The sequence below is a fragment of the Pongo abelii genome, chromosome 1 (genome assembly GCF_028885655.2).
Source record: "Pongo abelii isolate AG06213 chromosome 1, NHGRI_mPonAbe1-v2.0_pri, whole genome shotgun sequence".
NCBI classification, from domain to species: Eukaryota; Metazoa; Chordata; class Mammalia; order Primates; family Hominidae; genus Pongo; species Pongo abelii.
In genome coordinates, this window is record NC_071985.2 from 56314117 (window position 1) to 56338849 (window position 24733).

A 24733-nucleotide genomic window follows, 5' to 3' on the forward strand; every position below is an offset into this window, starting at 1 on the left:
TTTATATTTATAAGGATGTTTTGGAATTATCAAGATATTAAATTATTTAATTTTATTCCTTAAAGTTAGAAAATATATAATATGGTTTTCAGGATTTTCATATAATTAGGTTGAGATCACATTGTATTTTAGCTCAATATTTTACCTTTCAGGTGTCCAAAAATGTCATTTAACCAGAATGTCTAATTCTTTTTAGGACTTAGGATAAGCTGAGTGTGACTATGAATTCTCATTCTTTAACTTTATGCTGTAATTATTTTCAACATCTTATCTTTAAATAAGAATTCTCAATGGAATTATATACATTGCATAATACAATTCTGGTATATGTTAGGCACTCAATTTTCCTATGTTTTATATAATTGTAAGTATCACAGTAAGTATTCATTGTTTGGGCAAAGTTCAGTGCAATTCAGATAATATTTGAAGGACATTCAAGACATCTCACTCCTAAAGTAAAAAAAAAAAAAAAGAAACAACCTAAATACCCATCAATAGGAGAATAATTGAATAACTTATACCACATACACAAAATATAGTGCTTCCTTTAAAAAAACTGACAAAATATATAAAACAATTATTTTCAAGACATTAGATGTCAGGTAATGAAAGACAGTGATCCTGAGGGATGAGTAAGAAATGAGGTGAGCTCTATGACCTTACTACCTAAAGAGCATTTCCAGGTCATGATTTAGAATTCAGGGACCCAGATGGGGCTCATTAATGCCCCTGATTTAAGACAGAGTTGGGAGCATGAGAGGCTAACACAGCTGGTACAGTACCATAAAGGGGAGAGAGGAATAGAAAAAGAGCTCTGAAGATCTAAGATAATACATCTCACTCAAGTCTTCAGCTGAGTACTCACCAGTACTGACATAATTATCTACATAGAAAATCCAATGGACTCTTTTAAAAGTTACTAGAACTGATAGATTAGTTTAGCACGTTTACAGGATCAATACACAAGATCAGCAGACAAGAATCAAATGTATTTCTGTATACTAGCAACAAACAATTTGAATGAAATTTATAATATAAAAAAATACCATCATACACCATGATCAAGTCAAATTTATTTCAAGCATGCAAGGCTGGTTCAACATTCAAAAATCAATTAACATAACCTATCTGGTCAGTCTCAGTGGCTCACGCCTATAATCCCAGCACTTTGGGAGGCCAAGGCCAGAGAATCTCTTGAGCCCAGGAGTTTAAGACCAGCCTGAGCAACACAGTGAGACCTTGTCTCCAAGAAAAAAAATAATTATCTGGGCACGGTGGCATAGGCTTGTGGTGCCAGCTACTCAGGAGGCTAAGGTGGGAGGATCACTTGACCCCAGGAGGTCAACGTTGCAGTGAGCCATGATCATGACAGTCCACTCAAGGCTGGATGACAGAGAAAGACCCTATCTCAGATAATAATAATAAATCTATCGCATCAGCAGGCTGAAAGAGAAAAATCAATGATTATATCAATAAATGCAGAAAAAGCATTTGACAAAGTCCAACACTCATTTATGATTAAAAACTCTGCAAACATAGAAGAGAAGAAACTTTCTCAACTTAATAAAAAAATCTGCAAAAAATCTACAGCTAACATCACACTTAATGGTGAGAATTAGAAGCTTTCCCACTAAGATCGGAAAAAAGCAAGGATGTCCTCTCTCACTACTCCTTTTTGATATTGTACTGGAAGACTTGGCTAATACAAGCCAGCTGCAGAAATTTGCATAAGCAATGAAAAGCCAATGGGGAAAATGTCTCCAGGGCATGTCAGAGATCTTCACAGCAGCCTCTACCATCACAGGCCCTGAGGCCTAGGAACGAAAAATGGTTTCATGGGTTGGGCCTAGCGACCCCGCTGCTATTCTGTGCAGCCTCAGGACTTGTTGCCCTGTATCCCAGCAGCTCCAGCCCAGCGGTGGCTGAAAGGGGCCAAGGTTGGGCTGTTGCTTCAGAGGGTGTGTGGAAGTGTGGCATTCCCCCTCCATTCTCTCTCTTTCTCCATGATTGTGAAGATGTGCATGCTTCCCCCTCGCCTTCTGTCATGATTGTAAGTTTCCTGAGGCCTCCTAGTCATGCTTCCTAGTAAGCCTGCAGAACTGCAAGTTAATTAAACCTCTTTTCTTTATAAATTACTCAGTCTCAGGTAGTTCTTTATAGCAGAGTGAGAACGGACTGATACAATAGCCAAAACAACTTAAGCAATATGAACAAAGATGGCAGCATCGCACTCCCTGACTTCAGAACATATTATGAAATGATTGTAACCAAAGAAGCATGGTGCTGGCACAAAACAGACACACAGACCAATGGAACAGGATAGAAAACCCAGAAATAAACCCAGCTAATCAGCTGCCAGTACAGCTAGAGAAATGCAGGCAGAAGTTGGAAAGAGCAGATTTGCTGAGTCTTCTGGCCTTCGTCTCCCATACTGCATTTATGGTCAATTGATTTTTTTACAAAGATGCCAAGAACACGCAATGGAGAAAGAACAGTCTCTTCAATAAATAGTGTTGGGAAAACTGAATGTCCACATGCAGAAAAATGAAATTAGACTCTTACCTTACACGGTATACAAAATTCAAGTCAAAGTGGATTAAATACTTAAATATAAGATCTGAAGCTGTAAAAGTCTTAGAAGAAAACACAGGGGGAAAGGTCCACTGTACTGATCTGGGTAATGATTTTTTGGATATGATCCCAAAAGCACAGTCAATAAAAGCAAAAATTGACTAATCAGATGGAATCAAACTAACAGGATTATGCAGAGCAATCAAAACAATTAGCAAAGTGAAAAGACAACCCATAGAATGAAAGAAAATATTTGCAAACCATACACCTGATAAGGGGTTACTATCCAAAATATATAAGGAACTCCGACAATTCGATAGCAAGAAAACAAATAACACAATTTAAAAATGAGCAATAGACCTGAAAAGACATTTCTTAAAAGAAGAATGGCCAATAGGTATATGAAAAAATGTTCAGAATAACTAATCATTAGGAAAATGCAAATTAAAACTACAAGGAGATATTACCTCATACCTGTTAGAATGAGTAAGAGAGACTGTTTAATAGAGAATTGATTAACAGAAACTGATTAACAGAGAATTGTTAATAGAGACTGCAGCGTGGGGAAGAAGGGAATGGGGAGTAGTTAGTCAAATGATATAAAAAAAAAAAAGAAAGTCAGGAGAAATAGCTTCAGAAAGACAAGACAAGAGGAATAGCTTTTGAGATCTATTGCACAGCAGGGTGACCATAGTCAATAATAATATATTATATATTTCAAAATAAGAGTAAATTTCAAATGGCTCACCAAAAAATGATAGATATTCAAGGTGATGGATATGTTAATTAGCTTAATTTAATCATGACACATTGTATACATATAAACAAATATATATATATATACACACTTTTTTTTTTTGAGACACAATCTCACTCTGTTGCCCAGGCTGGAGTGCAGTGGCATGATCTTGGCTAACTGCAACCTCTGCCTCCCAATTTTAAGTAATTCTCCTGCCTCAGCCTCCTGAGTAGCTGGGACTACAGGCGTGCACCACGACGCCCGGCTAATTTTTGTATTTTTAGTAGAGATGGGGTTTTACTTTGTTGGCCAGGCAGGTCTCAAACTCCTGGGCTCAAGCAATCTGCCTTCCTTGGCCTCCCAAAGTGCTGGGATTACAGGCCTGAACCACAGCACCTGGTCTCTAATATATATTTTAAAGGCCTGAAATCAATGAAGGACCAAATAAATGGAGTAATATTCTATCTTCATGGATAGGAAGACTTAATATTGTCAAGCTGTCAATTCTTCCCAACTTTATAGATTCAATGAAATCCCAATAAAAATCCCAACCAGTTAATTCTGTGGATATCAACAAACTGATTCAAAAGTTTCTGTGGAAAGACAAAAGACCCCAGAGTAGATAATTCTGTGGATATCAACAAACTGATTCTAAAGTTTCTATGGAAAGACAAAAGACCCCAGATTAGCTAACAAGATATCGAAGGAAAAGAATAGTCAGAGGACTAGCACTACCTTAAGACATACTATAATGCTGCAATAATCAAGACAGTATGATATTGATGAAAGAATATATATATAAATCAATCAATGGAACATAATAGAGAGTCCAGCAATAGACCCACATAAATAGAATTAACTGCTCTTTGATAGAGGAACAAAGGCAATACAATAAGCAAAGATAATCTTTTCAACAAATGGTTTTGGAACAACTGAATAGACATATCTCCAAAATGAATTTGGACACAGACCTTACACCCTTTGCAAAAATTAAGATGAATTATAGGTGCAGTGGCTCACACCTGTAATCTCAGCACTTTGGAAGGCCAAAGCCAGAGGATGGCTTGAGGCCAGAAGTTGGATACCAGTCTGCACAACATAGTGGGACCCAATCTCTACAAAAGAAAGGAAAAAGAATGTACCTAGGTGTGGTTGTGCATGCTGTAGTCCTAGCTACTTGAGAGGCTGAGGCAGCAGGATTGCTTGAGCCCAGGAGGTCAAGGCTGCCATGAGCTGTGATCACACCACTGCACTCCAACCTCAGCAACAGAGCAAGATCCTGTCCCTTAAAAAAAAAAACTAGCTGGGCATGGTGGCTTACACCTGTAATCCCTGCACTTTGAGAGACTGAGGCAGGCAGATCACTTGAGGTCAGGAGTTTGAGACCAGCTTGGGCAACATTGTGAAACCCCCTCTCTACTAAAAATACAAAAATTAGCCAGCTGTGGTGGTGCATGCCTGTAATCCCAGCAACTTGGTAGGTTGAGGCACGAGACTCACTTGAACCTGAGAGGCAGAGGCTGCAGCGAGCCAAGATCATGTCGCGGCACTCTAGCCTGGGTGACAGAGAGAGACCCTGTCTCAAAAAAAAAATTCTATAAGATAACGTAAAGGGTAATCTAGATGATCCTGGATTTGCCAATGACTTTTCTAGTTATAAAACCAAAGTCATGATCCATGAAAGAAAGATTTAGTAAATTCAACTCTATTAATATTTAAAATGTATGCTGTCTGAAAGTTGCCTGTCAAGAGAATGAGAAGACAAATTACAAACTGGGAGAATATATTTGCGAAGCACATATCTGATAAAGCACTGTTATCCAAAATATGCAAAGAACCCTTAAAAACAACATTATGAAAGGAAACAACCCCATTAAAAACATGCAAGAGGTCTCATCAGACACCTCACCAAAAAAGATATACACATGACAAACAAGCAAATGATTACATGCTCAACATCATAAGTTGTGATGGTTAATATTGAGTGTCAACTTGATTGGATCGAAGGATGCAAAGTATTGTTCTTGGATGTGTCTGTGAGAATGTTGGTATAGGATATTAACATTTGAGTCAGTGGACTGGGAAAGGCAGACCCACCCTCAATCTGGGTGAGCACTATCTAATCAGCTACCAGCATAGCTAAAAAAAAAAGCAGGCAGAAGAAGTTGGAAAGAGCAGAGTTGCTGAGTCTGCTGGCCTTCATCTTTCTCCCATGCTGGATGCTTTCTGCCCTCAAACATTGGACACCAAGTTCATCAGTTTTTGGACTCTTGGACTTACACCAGTGGTTTGCCAGGGGCCCTCGGGCCTTTGACCAGAGACCAAAAGCTGCACTATCTTTTGAGGTTTGGGGACTTGGACTGAGCCCTCCTTTTGAGGTTTTGGACTCAGACTGACTTCCTTGCTCCTCAGCTTGCAGACCGCCTTTTGTGGGGCCTCACCTTGTGATCGTGTGAGTCGATACTCCTTAATAAAATCCCCTTCATATATACGTCTACCCTATTAGTCCTGTCCCTTGAGAGGACCCTGACTAATACAGATTTTGGTACCAGGAGTGATTCTACAGGAACAGAATTTTAAGGATGAATTTCTTTAGTTGGTTTTGGGGTTTCTGGAGTTGGCCACTTAATCTGATTAGACCTCAAAATGCTAAGGACTCTACTTCTAATAGTATGGAGAACACAGATAGTCTTTGACCATGAACTGTTTAGAGAGTTATGTGAAATAAACTCATTAAATACTCCAGACTCACTGCTTATTAGACATAAGGAGTTTAGTGAGTTTATACATAATACCTTTGACCATATGTGGAGAGCCAAGGCATATAATGAAGTTGATTGGTTGCTCCTAAGTTCACTGGACAAAGTGATGAAAAAAACAGTGAACTCAGGAATTCTAACTCCTGGCACCAGAAGCACATACTGAGCCTCAAATTTTCTAAGATTGCCCTGAGTGAGAGTCTTATCTCTTGTAGAGAAAGAGCTGAAATTGTGGAAAATCAGACACAAGCTTTTATCATGCGAGTGGCTGACCTGCAATGAAAGATGAATGCACAGCTTCACCAGGTGTCTACTGTTAAAACGAGTGCATTGTTTGGAAAAGAATGTGACCCTACAACTTGAAATGGGGATGTGTGGGAAGACTGGATAAGGCTGAGGTCACTGGGCTTCTAAATTCTGATGAGACTTTTTTGCCAGAGGAAATAGCCTCCAAACCCCCAGTGGTGGTAACATGGAGATTAATCATGCACCACCTGAGGCAACAGTGATGGCCTCCCTTGAGGTAGTTGCCAGGCAAACAATGTTGATTCTCCTCAGGACCCACCCCCAACACCCCTTATTTCTTCTAGACCTATAACTAGAGTCAAATCCCTGCAGGCCCCTAGAGGTGAGGTTCAGAGTGTGATCCATGAGGAGGTGAACTACACTCCAAAAAAACTACTTGAGTTTTCTAATTTATATATGCGGAAATTTGGAGAACAGGCATGGGAATGGATATTAAGGGTGTGGGATAATGGTGGATCCATAAATTGGATCAGGCTGAATTTATTGATATGGGCCCACTGAGCAGGGATTATGTATTTAATGTTGCAATTCAGGGAGTTTAAAAAATATGCTAATAGTTTACTTGTTTGGTTAGATGAAACATGGATCAAAAGATAGCCCACTGTGAGTGAGCTAAAAATGCCTGGTCTCCCTTGGTTTAATGTAGAGGAAGAAATCCAAAAGCTTAAGGAGTTTGAGATGATAGGGTGGATTAGTCATTTTAGACCTACTCATCCCTGCTGGGAGGGTCCAGAAGACATACCCTTCACCAATATTTTGTGAAATTGATTGAGAGGGGAGCAACTGCATCCTTGAAGAGCTCTGTGATTGCTCTTCTTTGTATGCCAGATCTTATAGTGGAAACCGCAGTCACTCAGCTATAAAATTTTAATGCAACGAAAATAATTGGATCCCAAGGTGGCAGAGGCCAAGTGGTGGCACTCAACCATCAAAAGCAAGGTGGGCATAGTTACTGTAATGAACAGCAGATGCAGAGCAGCAATCAGAATAGTCTGACTAGTATAGAGCTCTAGCATTGGCTAAGTAATCACAGTGTTCCTAAAAGAGCCTACTGCTTGCTTTCTTTTTCTTTCTTTCTTTTTCTTTCTTTCTTTCTTTCTTTCTTTTTCTTTCTTTCTTTCTTTCTTTCTTTTTCTTTCTTTCTTTCTTTCTTTTTCTTTCTTTCTAGATGGAGTCTCACTCTGTCACCCTGGCTGGAGTGCAGTGGCACTATCGGCTCACTGCAAGCTCTGCCTCCCCGACACCATTCTCCTGCCTCAGCCTCCCAAGCAGCTGGGACTACAGGCACCCGCCACCACACCCAGCTAATTTTTTTGTATTTTTAGTAGAGACAGGGTTTCGCAGTGTTAGCCAGGATGGTGTCGATCTCCTGACCTCGTGATCTGCCTGTCTCGGCCTCCCAAAGTGCTGGGTACTGCATTCTTACTTAATTTGTATAAGCAGAAAACTTCCAGATGTAGTGGACAAAAGATTAATTTGAATTATAAAAATAGAGAATCACAGCCTCTCAATCAATTTTCAGACTTGAACCAGTTTACAGACCCAGAACCCCTTGAATGAAGAGGGTTCAGGTCCCCTTGAGGAAGGACCCCACTATGCTACTGACAATTTATACTGTTAATATTGCTCCCATCCTTCCCCAGGGAGACCTCTGGCCTTTTACCAGGGTAACTTTGCATTGGGGAAAGAGGAATGATCAGACCTTTTGGGGACTACTTGACGCTGGCTCTGAGCTGACGTTGATTCCAGGGGACCCAAAACGTCACTGTGGTCCTCCAGTTAAAGTAGGGACTTAAGGAGGCTTACAGTGGCTCTAGTGCATCCCTGGACTCATCCTGTGGTCATTTCCCCAGTTCCAGAATGCATAACTGGCATAGACATACTCAGCAGCTGGCAGAACCCCAACACTGGCTCTCTGACTTGTAGGTGAACACTATTATGGTGGGAAAGGCCAAATGGAAGCCATCAGAGCTACCTCTACCTAGGAAAGTAGTAAACCAAAAACAATATCACATCCCTGAAGGGATTGCGGAGATTAGTGCCACCATCAAGGAGTTGAAAGACGCAGAGGTGGTGATTTCCGCCACATCCTCATTCAACTCTCCTTTTCGGCCTATGCAGAAGACAAGTGGATCTTGGAGAATGACACTGGATTATCGTAAATTAACTAAGTGGTGACTCCAATTGCAGCTGCTGTGCCAGATGTGGTTTCATTGCTTGAGCAAATTAACACATCTCCTGGTAGCTGGTATACAGCCATTGATTTGGCAAATGCCTTTTTCTGCATTCCTGTCCATGAGGCCCACCAGAAGCAATTTGCCTTCACTGTCCTCTCCAGTTTTGTGTCATAATCTTGTTCAGAGGGATCTTGATCACTTTTCCCTTCCACAAGATACCACACTGGTCCATTACATTGATGACATTATGCTGATTGGACCTAGTGAGCAAGAAACAACAAACACGCTTGACTTATTGGTGAGACATTTGTGTGCCAGGGGACGGGAAATAAATCCAACTAAAATTTAGGGGCCTTATACCTCAGTGAAATTTCTAGGTAGTCCAGTGATGTGGGGCCTGTCAAAATATTTCTCCTAAAGTGAAGGATAAGTTTGTGCATTTGGCCCTTCCTACAACCAAGAAAAAAAAGCATGGTGCCTAGTAGGCCTTTTGATTCTGGAGGCAACATATTCCTCAACTGGGTGTGTTACTCCAACCCATTTATCAAGCAACCCAAAAGGCTGCCAGTTTTGAGTGGAGTCCAGAACAGGACAAGGCTCTGCAACAGGTCCAGGGTGCTGTGCAAGCTGCTCTGCCAGTTGGGCCATATGACCCAGCAGATCCAATCATGCTTGAGGTGTCAGTGGCAGATAGGGATGTTGTTTGGAGCCTTTGGCAGGCCCCCACAGATGACTCACAGTTGAGGCCTCTAGGACTTTGGAGCAAGGCCCTGCCATCTTCTGCAGATAGCTACTCTTCTCTTGAGAGACAGCTCTTAGCCTGTTACTGGGCTTTGGTAGTAACTGAACGTTTGACTAAGGGTCATCAAGTCACCATGTGACCTGAACTGCCTATCATGAATTGGGTGCTTTCTGACCCATCTAGCCATAAAGTTGGGCATGCACAGCAGCATTCCATCATCAAATGGAAGTGTTATATATGTAACTGGGCTTGAGCAGGTCCTGAAGGCACAAGTAAGTTGCATGAAGAAGTGGCTCAAATGTCCATGGTCTCTACTCTGCCACTCTGCCTTCTCTCCGCAAGCCTGCACTGATGGCCTCATGAGGATTTCCCCATGATCGTTGACAGGGGAAGAGAAGACTAGGCCTTTGTTCAGAGATGGTTCTGCACAATATGCAGACACCACCTGAAAGCAGACAACTGCAGCACTACAGCCCCTTTCTAGGACATTCCTGAAGGACAATGGTGAAGAGAAATCTTCCCAGTGGGCAGAACTTTGAGCAGTGCACCTAGTTGTACACTTTGCTTAGAAGGAGGAATGGTCAGATGTGCAAGTGGATACTAATTCGTGGGCTATAACCAATGGTTTGGCTGGATGTCAGGGACTTAGCAGAAGCATGATTGGAAAATTGGTGACAAAAAAAAATTGGCGTATGAGTATGTTCTCACACTGCTATAAGGACAAACTTGAGACTAGGTAATTTATAAAGGAAAGAGGTTTTATTGACTCCACAGTTCAGCACGGCTGGGGAGGCCTCGGGAAACACACAATCATGGTGGAAGGGGGTGCAAACATGTCCTTCTTCACATGGTGGCAACAAGGAGAAGTGTAGAGTGATGTGGGAGAAAAAGCTCCTTACAAAACCATCAGATCTTAAGATAACTCATTCACTATCATGAGAATAGCATGAAGGTAACTGCCCCTGTGATTCAATTACCTCCCACCAGGTCCCTCCCACAACACATGGGAATTACAGGAACTAAAGTCTAAGATGAGATTTGGGTGGGAACGCAGCTAAACCATATCATTCTGCCCTGGCCCCTCCCAAATCTCATGTCTTCACTTTTCAAAACATAATCATGCCCTTCCAGCAGTCTGCCAAAGTCTTAACTCATTCCAGCATTAACCCAAAAGTCCAAGTCCAAAGCCTCATCTGAGACAAGGCAAGTTCCTCTTGCCTATGAGAATATAAAATCAAAAGCAAGTTAGTTACTTCCTGGATACAATGGGGGTACAGGTATTGCATAAATACACCCATTCCAAATGGGGGAAATTGCCCAAAATCAAAGGGCTACAGGCCCAATGCAAGTCCAAAATCCAATAGGAGTCATTAAACCTTTAAGTTCCAAAATGATCTCTTTTGACTCCATGTCTCACATTCAGGTCATGCTGATGCAAGAAGTGGGCTGCCACAGCCTTGGGCAGCTTCACATCTGTGGCTTTGCAAGGTACAGCCCCACCCCTTGATGCTTTCACTGGCTGGTGTTGGGTGTCTGTGGCTTTTCCAGGTGCATAGTGCACGTTGTTGTTGGATCTACTATTCTAAGGTCTGGAGGATGGTGGCCCTCTTCTCACAGATCCATGAGGTAGTGCCCCAGTGGAGACTCTCTGTGGGGGGCTCCCATTTCACATTTCCCTTCCACACTACCCTAGCAGAGGTTCTCCATGACAGCCTGCTCCTGCAGCAAACTTCTGCCTGGGCATCCATATGTTTCCATACATCTTGTGAAATCTAGACAGAAGTTCCCAAACCTCAGTTCTTGACTTCTGTGCATCTGCAGGCTCAACACCACATGGAAGCTGCCAAGGCTTGGGGCTTGCACCCTCTGAGGCTACAGCTTGAGCTGTACCATGGTCCATTTTAGCCACAGCTGGAACAGCTGGAATGCAGGGCACCAAGTCCCTAGGCTGCACTCAGCAGTGGGACCCTGGACCTGGCCCATGAAACCATTTTTCCCTCCTAGGCTTCCCAGCCTGTGATGGGAGAGGCTTCTGTGAAGGTCCCTCACATGCCCTGGAGACATTTTCCCCATTATCTTGTGACTAGCAATGGGTTCTTCATTACTTATGCAAATTTCTGCAGCTGGCTTGAATTTCTTCCCAGAAAAGGGTTTTTCTTTTCTATTGCATCATCAGGCTGCAAATTTTCTAAACTTTTATTCTCTGCTTCCCTTGAACACTTTGCCACTTGGAAATTTCCTCTGCCAGATACCCTAAATCATCTCTTTCAAGTTCAAAGTGCCACAGATCTCTAGTGCCATGGCAAAATGCCACCAGTCTCTTTGCATAGCAAGAGTGACCTTTACTCCATTTCCCAAAGTGGCTTCCATATTTTTTGCTTATGTTTATAGCAGCACCACCCTCTACAGTACTAATTTACTATATTAGTCCATTCTCATGCTGCTATAATGACATACCTGAGACTGGGTAATTTATAAAGGAAAGAGGTTTAATTGATTCATAGTTCAGCATGGCTGGGGAGGCCTCAGGAAACTTACAGTAATGGCTACTCTCTGAGTGGCCAAAAACTGTGAAGATATTTGTATCCCATGTGAGTGCTCACCAACAGGTGACCTCAGCAGAAGAGGATTTTAATAGTCAAGTGGATAGGATAACTCATGCTGTGGACACTACTCAGCCTCTTTTACCAGCCACCCTTGTCATCGCCCAGTGGGCCCATGAACAAAGTGGGATGGAGGTTATGCATGGGCTCAGCAACAAGGACTTCCACTCACCAAGGCTCACCTGGCTACAGCCAACACTGAGTGCCCAATTTGCCAGCAGCAGTTACCAACACTGAGCCCTCAATATGGCACCATACCTCGGGGTGGTCAGCCAGCTACTTGGTGGCAGGTTGATTATACTGGACCTTTTCCATCATGGAAACAGCAACAGTTTGTCCTCACTGGAATACGCACTTACTCCAGCTATGGGTTTGCCAAGACTACCATCCATGGATTCATGGAATGACTTATCCACCATCATGGTATTCCACACAGCCTTGCTTCTGACCAAGGCACTTGCTTTACAGCTAAAGAAGCGTGGCAGTGAGGTTATGGTCATGGAATTCACTGGTCTTACCATGTTCCCCATTATCCTGAAGCAGCTGGATTGAGAGAATGTTGGAATGGCCTTTTGAAGTCACAATTACAACACAAACTAGGTGACGATACTTTGCAGGGCTGGGACAAAGTTCTCCAGAAAGCTGTGTATGCCCTGAATCAGCATCCAATATATGGTACTGTTTCTCCCATAGCCAGAATTCATGGGTTGAGGAATCAAGGGGTGGAAGTGGAAGTGGCACCATTCACCATCACCCTTAGTGACCCACAAGCAAAACTTTTGCTTCCTGTTCCTGCGACATTACGTTCTACTGGCCTAGAGGTCTTAGTTTCAGAAGGAGGAATGCTGCCACCAGGAGACACAACGATTCCTTTGAACTGGAAGTTAAGATTGCCACCTGGCCACTTTGGTTTCCTCCTATCACTAAGTCAACAGGCTAAGAAAGGAATTACAGTGTTGGCTGGGGTGATTGACCCAGACTATCAAGATGAACTCAGTCTACTATTCCACAATGGAGGTAAGGAAAAGTATGCATGGAATATAAGAGATCCCTTAGGGCATCTGTTAGTATTATCATGTCCTGTGATTAAGATCATGAGAAACTACAACAACCCAATCCAGGCATAAATACAAACGGTCCAGGCCCTTCAGGAATGAACATTTGGGTCACTCCACCAGGTAAAAAACCACAACCTGCTGAGGTGCTTGCTGAAGGCAAGGGGAATACAGAATGGCTAGTCAAAAAAGGTAGTCATCAGTACCAGCTACCACAATGTGACCAGTTGCAGAAATGAGGACTGTAATTGTCATGAGTTTTCCTCCTTATTTTGTTAAAAACACGTTTGTGCATGCATACACTTGTATTAAGAAAATGTCTTCATTGTATTTCCTTTCTTTTTCCTTTATCATGTGACATAAGATTTATTGACTTCATTTCAGCATTCAAGTGTTGTTACCTTTATGTAAGAGCATTTAGGTTTATTGCATTTCTGGTTGTACAAAGGATAGCTGTATTATGTTCAGCATAATTATGACCTTATTGTCTTTATTTGAAGATTATGTATGATTTTAGGGGATGACTTTGGGTTCAAGTTCACAAGGGGTGAGCTTGTGATGGTTAATATTGAGTGTCAACTTCATTAGATTGAAGGATGCAAAGTATTGTTCCTGGGTGTGTCAGTGAGGGTGTTGACAAAGGAGATTAACATTTGAGTCAGTGGACTGGGAGAGGCAGATTAAACCTTAATCTGGGTGGGCACCATCTAATCAGCTGTCAGAATAGCTAACAAAAAGCAAGCAGAAGAAGCTGGAAAGAGCGGACTTGCTGAGTCTTCTGGTCTTCATCTTTCTCCTGTGCTGGATGCTTCTTGCCCTCAAACATTAGACTCCAAGTTCTTCAGCTTTTGGACTCGGACCTACACCAGTTGTTTTCCAGGGGCTCTTGGGCCTTTGGCCACAGACTGAAGGCGGTACTGTTAGCCTCCCTACTTTTGAGGTTTTAGAACTGGGGCTGGCTTCCTTGCTCCTCAGCTTGCAGACAGCCTATTGTGGGACTTCACCTTGTGATCATGTGAATCAACACTCCTTAATAAACTCCCTTTCATATATACCTCTAGCCTATTAGTTCTGTCCCTCTAGAGAACCATGACTAATACACAAGTGATCAGGGAATTGTAAATTAAAACAACAATGAGATACCACTACCCACCTACTATAATGGTGAAAATCCAAAACACTGACAACAGCAAATGCTGGCAAAATGTGGAGCAACAGGACCTCTCATTTATTTCTTGTGGGAATGCAAAATATTATAGCCACTTTGGAGGACAGTTTAGATGTTTCTTACAAAACTAAACATACCCATACATCAAATTCAGCAACTGCACTCCTTGCTATTTACCCAAATGAGGAGGGAGGGAGAGAGGGAGAGATGGAGGGAGGCATGGAGGGACGGAGGGAAGGGAGGGAGGGAAGGAAGGGAAGGAAGGATAAAGAAAGAAAAGGAAAAGAGAAAAAGGAAAGGCTACACAAGAAAATGTTTAGGGTGGTAGATATATTCATTATCTTGATTGTAGTGATGATTTCACAGGTGCATACATGTGTCAAATATACCTAGGTATGTGTAATTTGTTGTAGGTCAATTTTATCCCAATCAAGCTGTAAAAAAAAAATAAATAAATACTAAAGCCTAATAAGAAAACAAAAAATCATCCTATCATACTGACCTTCTGAGCCCTGGACTTTATATTGGTAGCAGTTTCTACCAACTTGTTAAAGCCTCCAATCTGGAAAGTAGTAGGTGAGGTGCTGCCATTTAATCCTCTCAACTGACCACTGGCTGCCTCTCCCCCTTACAAGATTCCCCTGACACTCCCTTATGCCACCTCTAGATTTTATTTTTATTTTATTTTTAATTTTTGTGGGCACATAGGAGGTGTATATATTCATAGGGTACATGAGATGTTAAAGAATTTATATAGATGAAAATTTGTTCATAAAAAGATGCTGAATATCATTAGTTATTAGGGAAATGCAAAATGTAACCACAGTGATATACCACTACACATCAATTAGAATGGCTAAAATTTGAAAAGACTAAGCATAAAAATTGTTGGCAATAACATGAAGGAACTAAAACTCTCATATACTGCTATGGGAATGTAAAATGGTACAACCACTTTGAAAAACAATATGGCAGTTTCTTAAAATATTAAGCCTACACATACCATATAATGATACTCTGAATCTGGAATCAAATTTATCAGTTTGTTCTTTTAGGGACTGTGCCTTTTATGTATATAAGAAAGCTTTGCCTAAGCCAAAATCACAGAGGCTTTCTCTTTATATCTTCTATAAATTTTATAGGTTTAGGTTTTATGTTTAGGTTTGTGATGCATTTGAGTTAATATTTTTAATATGGCATAAGATATGGATCTGAGTTTTAAAAAAAAATTTGTATTTTTCCAAATAGATATTCAATTGTTCCAGCACCATCTATTGAAAAAGACTATCCTTTCTTTACTGAATTGCCTTTGCACCTTTGCCAAAAACCAGTTTTTCATATATGTTTGGATCTATTTCTGCATCCATCATCTTGAATTGCAATTACTTTCTTATGTCAAAATTTGTTGGGAATAACATACGTGCTGCCTTGTTCATGTTTATCTTCTCAGGTCTAGCATTATGCTTGTTTGAGGAATGAATCTCTAAATCAGGGAACAAACTATTATAATCTGTATGGAATTTTTCCTTCTAAGGTGCTTACAATTCTTGCTCAGTGTTTACAATTCTTGAAAAATGTCTTTTGTTTTTCCCCTTCGGCCCTGTGTAATACAAACTGTGCCAAAAACAAATTCAAAAGCTAAAAAATAAACTAAATCAGAATTTAAGGAGTTATATTTACAACTCAGACTCCAGGCTGGGCACGGTGGCTCACACCTGTACTCCCAGCACTTTATGAGGCCAAGACAGGCAGATCACTTGAGGTTAGGAATTCCAGACGAGCCTCGCCAACATGGTGAATCCCCGTCTCTACTAAAAATACAAAAATTAGCCGGGCGTGGTGGCGCGCGCCTATAGTCCCAGCTACTCAGGAGGCTGAGGTGGAAGAATCACCGAACCCAGGAGGCGGATGTTGCAGTGGGCTGAGATTGCGCCTCTGCACTCCTGCCTGGCTAACAGAGTAAGGCTTCATGACATTAATTAATTTTAATTAATTAAAATAAAACTCAGACCCCAGAAGATTTTTTTTGTAGTCCCTCAGCTTAAAATTTAAAAAAAAATTTAACTTTTGACTGTTGATACCATAGTGTTCAAAACATAACATGCTTCGAAAAGCCATGTTTGACATTGGGTTTCCAGGCGTTTTTCCTCCCTGTGTAAATGGCCTTATGTGGGTACCGTTTTATCTTGATGAAAACAAAGAGCAGGCAATTTTTCAGTCAGAAAACTGCTGAGAGATATTATTAAACTGTGTGACATGAAGAACACAGAACTGACAGACTGCACAGCAGTTGGTAAGTTTGAAAAAAAAAAAAAAGATGTGAGGTAGAATATCCAAAGAGACCTGGGGAAGAGCTCTTAGTTTATAAATGGGGAGGAGTGATTTGCCTTGCAATCTCCAAGTGCATTTGCCATGTTAGTGCTGTCACTCTTCAATTCAGTCCGATAAACACTTCTCCAAGAGCCAGACCTATACTTCATAAATAGACAAAATTTCCATAGCAGCAGCCATAAAGGTAATAAGCGTCTTGAACAAGGAGAGACCATCTTCTGAAAGGATTGTTTTATATTTATTTAGTATGATAACATCCTCTGTAATTTTCAAAGTGTTTTTACAGGCTTAATTTCAAATAATCTTCAACCTAAAGTCACAAGGAGGATGGGGAAGGTATAAGTTCCACAGGAACTTGAAGAAGTTAAGGATCATGCCCACGATCACACTGTAATTTGGGGACTGAACTGGAACTGGAAACAGATCTGATTAAACCTGTAGCCTTTCCACTGTCTTCCTCTTAATTCTTGCTGACCTTCAAGAAACTTAAGGATGTCATCTTCTGGGGGGGGCGGGAAATAATTCCCTTTTCTAAGTCTTCAGCCTTCTGCCATAGCTCCATTTTCTCTCCTTTTCCACCCAGCATCTTAAAGGAATTCCTTGTGATACAAGCATTCCTGCCTTCAGACCTCCACCCTCACCACTCTTAAAAAATTGCTCTCTTGAAAGTCATCGGTAATTGCAAAATTCAGTTACCTTTCTCACACCTCATCATCCTACCATCCTTCAGTGTTTGGCCCCGTGAACTGTAAGCTCACTAAAAAAAAAAAAAAAAAAAAAAAAAACTCCAAACGTGCTAGATCATCAGCAGATAAAGTCTTAGGAAAATTGAATTATTCAGGGCTTTCTAGACTTTGAATAACAATAGTAAATTATTTTTAAAGAAGCTTTATAATAGTCTTGTCTTCTAAGCAAGTGCTAGATGAGTTCATGTATTTGGTCTCATTTTACTTTCACAATAATCCTGCGAAGCAGACATTGCCATCTCTAGTTTACATCTGAGAAATGCTAGGTTCAGAGAAATTGAAAAACTTGATCCACAAAGTTTCTAAGTGGTCCTGATCATAGACCTCCTTCTTCCAAAGCACAGCCCCCTCTTCCATCCATTAACCTGTTAGGGAACAAGATGCTTTGTATAAATTAATTTTGCAGATAAATTTTCGAGCAAAACAAAAATTTTAAACCAAGGGGTTTTAAAATTATTTTTTACAGGTATCATTTCAAAAATTTATTCTTAAAGAATAGATACATAATTTAACATCTTCTTACCGGCATAGTCATATTATGAACATCTATTTGCACAGTCCATGCAACATTCTTGTGTTCTTGCTTCCTCATTCAGCATTAGATTCTTGGTAAGCGCTGCTAACATTTTTGCTTTTTACAATTATGTCATACTACTTCTATTCTACAAGAGTATTTCAAAAACAATTAACTAGAACATGAAATAGCCAAAGTATTAACAGCTACTTGAAAAACAGGCCAAACCATTTTTGCATAAGAACATCAAGAATACTGTGTTTGCCTTTGGTTAGGGACTGCTTTGAGACATAATTTTTATTGGGAAGGGGTTTTTTGGGGTTTTTGTTTGGTGGGGGATGGCGGTTGCCCTGTTTGGTGTTCTTTCAGGCATTAATGGGAATTCTAATAAAAAAGGACTCTATAGGCAAATACATTTGGAAAGTGCTGCATGCCATTTCTTAGCCTTGGATATTCACAAGATATTTTGGCGTGTGTTTTTAATGCCCCAGTATTTTATACTTATTCTATAGCTAAGTAGATGATAGATGCAGGAGTAGATGTAGATTTAGGTACTAGGGTTTCTGTCTTAGTCTTTTGGGGAATAGAAGCCAGCATGTATCTTACAGTCAATAAATGCTAGCTATTAATTTATATTAAATCATCATTGAATAACAAATATTATACAACCCATTTTTTTAAAAAACAATGAAAACAAGATAAAAATATTACTAGCCATCAAATTTTACCAACTCAGAGCATTTTCACCATCTCTTTCAATACTCACCATTATTATAATGATGCCATGATTACCATTACTACAGGCATCAGTGTCCTGAATAACTATAATAATATTAGTATGTGTAGTAACAGCAAATGAATTTGAATATTAATTTTCTCATAGGAAAATTATAAAAAGCTGGTCTGCATGAAGTTCATGATTTTTTATTTTTATTTTTATTTTTTCTTTGAGACGGAGTCTCACTCTGTCGCCCAGGCTGGAGTGCAGTGGCGCAATCTCCACTCACTGCAAGCTCTGTCTCCCGGGTTCGTGCCATTCTCCTGCCTCAGCCTCCCGAGTAGCTGGGACCATAGGTGCTCGCCACCATGCCCGGCTAATTTTTTGTATTTTCAGTAGAGATGGGGTTTCACCATGTTAGCCAGGATGGTCTCTATCTCCTGACCTCGTGATCCACCCGCCTCGGCCTCCCAAAGTGCTGGGATTACAGGCGTGAGCCACCACGCCCGGCCCGAAGTTCATGATTTTTTAAAGAATAAAAATTTGGGGCCAGGCACAGTGGCTCATGCCTGAAATCCCAACACTGTGGGAGGCTGAGGTGGGTGAATCACCTGAGGTCAGGAGTTCGAGACCAGCCTGGCCAACATGGTGAAACCCTGTCTCTACTAAAAATACAAAAATTAGATGGGGGTGGTGGCGGGCACCTGTAGTCCCAGCTACTTGGGAGGCTGAGGCAGGAGAATCACTTGAACCCAGGAGGCAGAGGTTGCAGTGAGCCAGGATAGCACTACTGCACTCCAGCCTGGGTAACAGAGCAAAACTCTATCTCAAAAAAAAAAAAAAAAAAAAAAAAAGAATAAAAGTTTTGGTTAGGTGCAGCAGCTCATGTCTGTAATCCCAACACTCTGGGAGGCCAAGGCGGGTGTGTCACTAGAGCCCAGGAGTTTGAGACCAGCCTGCACAATATAGGGAGATCTGTCTCTAGGGAAAAAAACAAAAACAAAAACGAAAGATTGGCCGGGCTTGGTGGCACATGCCTGTAGTCCCAGCTACTCAGGAGGCTGAGGTGGGAGAATTGCTTGAGCACAGGAGGTAAAGGGTTAGTGAACTGTGATTGTGCCAGCCACTGCACTCCAGCCTGGGTGACAGTGCAAGATCCTGTCTCACAAAAAAAAAAAAAAAAAAAGAATAAAAATTTTAAAATAACAATAGAAAAATGGCAAGATGGGAACAGGGAGATAAGATAGGAAAGAAATGTATTTATCCAAGAAAGATTTTGGTGCATGTCACAAAGACCAATTATATGTGGTTAGAGAGCTGGGGCTTTGAGCCATCTGATATCAGACAGGGGAAGAAGGCTAGAGCCAATGATCCAATCAATCATCCCTATGTAATGAAAGCCCAATTAAAACTCTGACAACAAAGCAGCTTCAGTGAGCTTCCCTGGTTGGTGATACTTTTGAGTATTGTCACACATTGATGTACTGGACAGAAGTAGTGATGTCCAGGTCTCCACTGAGAGAGGATGACTAGGAGACTTACACTTCAGCTCCTCCCAGACCTCATCCTATGCATCTCTCCTTTTGGTTGGTTCTGATTTGTATCCTTTTGCTATAATAAAATTGTAGTTATAAGTACAGGCATACACTGTTTTATTGTGAGTTGCTTTATTTTGCTACACAGATATTCTGTTTTTACAAATTGGAGGTTTGTGGCAACCCTGCACTAAATAAATCTGTAAGTGCCATTTTTCCAACAGCATGTACTCACATCATTTTTCTGTGTCACATTTTGGTAGTTTTTGCAGTATTTCAAACTTTTTCATCATTATTATATCAGTTATGGTGGTGTGTGCTCAGTAACCTTTGATATTATTATTGTAATTGTTTGGGGGCACCACAAACCATGCCAGTATAAGAAAGCACACTTAACTGATAAATGTTGTGTGTGTTCTGACTGCTCCAACCACCAGCCATTCCCTCATCTCTCTTCCACTTCTTCGGCCTCACTATTCCCTGAGACACGACAACACTAAAATTAGGCCAATTAATAATCCATTGCACAATGTTCTATAAGTGTTCAAATGAAAGAAAAATTGTCTGTCTCTCACTTTAAATCAAAAGCTAGAAATGATTAAGCTTAGTGAGCAGGCAAGTTGAAAACCAAAACAGGCTGAAAGCAAGGCCTCTTTCACTAAATAGCCATGTTGTGAATGCAAAGGAAAAGTTCTTGAAAGAAAATGAAAGTGCTACTCCAGTGAACTCACAAATGATAAGAAAGCAAAACAGCCTTATTGCGGATAAGGAGAAAGTTTGAGGGATCTGAATAGAAGATCAAACCAGCCACAACATTCCCATAAGCCAAATCCCGATCCACAATAAGGCCCTAGCTTTCCTCAGTTCTGTGAAGGCTTCCTCTGTGAGGAAGCTGCAAAAGAAAAGCTGGAAGCTAGCAGAGGTTGGTTCGTGCTATTTAAGGAAAGAAGTCATCTCCTTAACATAAAAGTGTAAGGTGAAGCTGCAAGTGCTGACGTAGAAATGCAGTAAATTTTCCAGAAGATCTAGTTAAGATCATTGATGAAGGTGGCTACACTAAACAATAGATTTTTACATAGACAAAAAGGCCTTCTATTGGAAGAAGATGCCATCTAGCACTTTCATAGCTAGAGAGGGGAAGTCAATGCCCATCTACAAAGCTTCAAAGGACAAGCTGACTCTCTTATTAAGGGCTAAGGAAGCTATTGACTTTACATTGAAGCCAATGTTCATTTATCATTCCAAAAATCCTGGGACTTTTAAGAATTATGCTAAATCCACTCTACTTTGGGACAACAAAGCCTGGATGACTGCAGATGTGGTAGAAATAGCAAAAGAACTAGAATTAGAAGGGGAGCCTAAAGATGTGACTGAATTGCTACAGTCTCGTGATAAAACATGGATGGGTGAGGATTTCCTTTTTATGGATGAGCAGAGAAAGTAGTTTCTTGAGAATTGACTCCTGGCAAAAATACTATAAACATTGTTGAAATGACAACAAATGATTTAGAATATACAGTTCTGAAAGAATTTCTGCTCTAGGTGAAATGCTACCAAGTAGCATCACGTGCTACAGAAAAATCTTTTGTGAGAGGAAGAGTCCATTGATGCAATAAACTTCATTGTTGTCTTATTTTAAGAAATTGCCACAGTCACTTCAACCTTCAGCAACCACCACCCTGATCAGTCAGTAGCCGTCAACATCAAGGCAAAACCCACCACCAGGAAAAAGATTATAATTCACTAAAGGCTCAGATGATTTTTAGCATGTTTTAATAATAAAATATTTTTTAAATTAAGGTATGTACATGTTTAAACATAACGCTATTATGTACTTAATAGACTATGATATAGTGTAAACATAATTTTTATATGCAATGGGAAACCAAAAAATTTGTGTGACTCACTTTATGGCAGTGGGCTGGAACCAAACCTGAAATATCTCCAAGTTATGTTGGCACAGCACCTTCCTAAGTTCTGTGAATTATTCTAGCAAATAATTGAGGCTGATTGGATAGTAGAAACCCCCAATTTCTAGGCAGCTCATCAGAAGCCAGGGGGACCTGAGGACACCAAGCCTGTGGCTGGTGTTTAAAGTGAGAGGACTCTTATAGAGCACCATGCCCTTAACCTGTGAAGTTTCCCTAACCCTGAATAGTTTGTGAGGGAAGTCATTGCAGCCACATAATGACCTAATGAGATTGGGATTGTTTATTATCCCTAGTTTACAGATAAGGAACTGAGGCACTGAGGGTCACTCAGCTGCCAACTGGGTAAAGCCAGATTCCAATCCTGGCAGGTCTGGCTCCAGAGTCCACAGTTTTATCCTCTCTATGATGCTCTACCATGCAGGCGGCTGGGGAGAAAGCAAGTGTAGAACGCTTCAACATTAGTTTTCTTTTTTTTTTTTTTTTTCTTTCAGATGGAGTCTTGCTCTGTCACCAGGCTGGAGTGCAGTGGCGCGATCTTGGCTAACTGCAACCTCCGCCTCCCGGGTTCAAGTGATTCTCCTGCCTCAGCCTCCCGAGTAGCTGCGACTACAGGCATGTGCCACAATGCCCAGCTAATTTTTCTATTTTTAGTAGAGACGGGGTTTCACCATGTTGGCCAGGATGGTCTCAATCTCTTCACTTCCTGATCTGTCCACCTCGGCCTCCCAAAGTGCTGGGATTACAGGCGTGAGCCATCGTGCCCGGCCAACATTATTTTTCAGTCCTCAATGTTTCTCGCCTATGTCTACTTGGAGAGCAATATTTTTAGCAATTAAATTTTATTGCATCTCTACACATCATTCAACTCAAATTTTCATGGCAACAATGTTCTCTTCTTTTTGCATTTATATGTTATCTGTTTGTGTATTATTTAAATTACATCATTTCAGGTGCAACTGGTGTAAAAAGATTTGGGGGAAAATGCCATGCTTTCTGTAAGCAGACAAATTTAAAAGAGGAAAGCAAATGAGTCACAGCTTGCTAGAGATTAGTCTCCTAATCATGAGTGTGCCGTATATGCACACGTTGGATTTATATGCAGTAAGATTTATGGAGGGAATAAAAAGCATCAGTGAAACAGGAGGAGCTAGGTTAAGAGAGGTCCTAATATGTAAGAGAAAAAGTCTGCAATGACCATGACCTTCTATTGATCCCTTCCACTAGCTCAATTCTATGACCCTGGTCTCATTTACAATGGTATTTGTTCCTTTGGTCCTTCTTTATTATCCCACTCAATAAAGCCCCTTTTCAGATTCACATTCACCCAACATCAGTTGAGAGCCTGTGTTTGTTTGTTTATGCACCATTCCATCATCAAGCACCACAATCTGACCAATATTATGCCAGGTGCTTTCACATATATCACTTTCATCAGACCCATTTGATAAATGAGGCGGGAGGTTAAGGAGCTTACTGAATTCATGTCCTCTCATTTCCCATCTAGTGTACCTCTCTAGAAACACCTCCTGACACACTGTGGATCTCAACCACTTCAGTGATGTTGTTACTAGCTCTCTGGAATCTTCAGGCCTCTACTCTTTCACCTCACTGGCCTCGTCCAATCCTGGGAAATGTCCTAGGTTCAAAAGCGCAGAAATGTATGAAATCATTAGTCACTTGGACAAGCCTACAGCTGGTTTTTAGCCATTGAGCATTGCTGGGGAAAGGTTCAATGTACCCAACTGACCTGAATGATTCCAAAATTCTCCAGTTAAAAGAAATTATTTCTTCTGTTGAATTATCATAAAGTTTTATAACTGTCTTTTAGCACTTTTTTGTATTTTTGCATATATATTATCTCCCCTTCTAGACAACAGTCTCTTTAAAGCTACTGTCTTATGCATTCTCATTCAACAAATATTTAACTCATATGGTTCCTTATATATTACTATCAGACTATTACTACTAATAACAATAATGACATAAATACAGGGCTCTACAATTTTTTCTCACAAATTTACAAGCACTATCACATTTACATCTTATGCTAGTCTCATTACAAACACTCCTTGAGTGAGTCTGGTGGATTGTATTAGTGTTTAATGTATTTGCTTCCTTCCCTAGAGAATTATCTTTCCACACCCTAGTGATAGTGGGCTTGCCTGGGTGCTTGCAGGGCCCCTCTATAAGTGAGGATTGTACATCCCTGCATTTTGAAACCAGGATTGGCCAAGTGACCTGCTTTGGCCAATGAAATATGGGCTCAAGTAATCCACTTCCAAGCAAAATCTTTAAAAGCAAGCTCATGGATTCCCACAGCTTTCCTTTCCTTCTGTCCTAAGACAGGCAATATCTTAAACAGAGTTTGTTCCATCAGTCTGTATCATGGAGTAAAGTGACATTGATCTGAACCCATGCAGACCTGTGAATGACATGTGGCTAAGCAAAAAGCAAACCTTGGTCTTTTTAAACCAATAAGATTTGAGAATTGCTTGTTACTGCAGCATTACTTAGTTTATTCAAATAGACATCAGGGATATTAATATTTTGCCTATCTTAAAAATGAATAAATGAATGGCCAGTCTAATGGTATGGAGAAAACTGGACATCAAGGCTATTTACTAATTGTACTTCCAAATTTAGTCGTCACATAACATGTGACCTTGATTAAATTGCCCACAGGTCCAGATGGGACCACTCATGCTTCCCACTTTTCTTCTTTATCCATATGCTCTAATAATTACTAAGGCAATGTATTCTGCAAATTGCACACAAATTTTACCCACAAAATAAGCAGTAATTTCCTTGAAAAAGGAGTCAGGTCCCCATTAGAATTTA

At 40.7% G+C, this 24733-nt stretch overlaps 1 long non-coding RNA gene across 1 annotated transcript in view; it reads left to right on the plus strand.

Moving 5' to 3' along the window:
* The window catches only part of LOC129048544 (uncharacterized), a 192922-nt gene extending 170175 nt beyond the window's left edge, over positions 1–22747 (plus strand). Inside the window, exon 3 of the long non-coding RNA XR_008510954.2 lies at positions 22387–22747. This is a non-coding gene — a long non-coding RNA (uncharacterized LOC129048544). The remainder of the gene's footprint in view (positions 1–22386) is intronic.
* The last annotated feature ends 1986 nt before the right edge of the window (positions 22748–24733 follow it).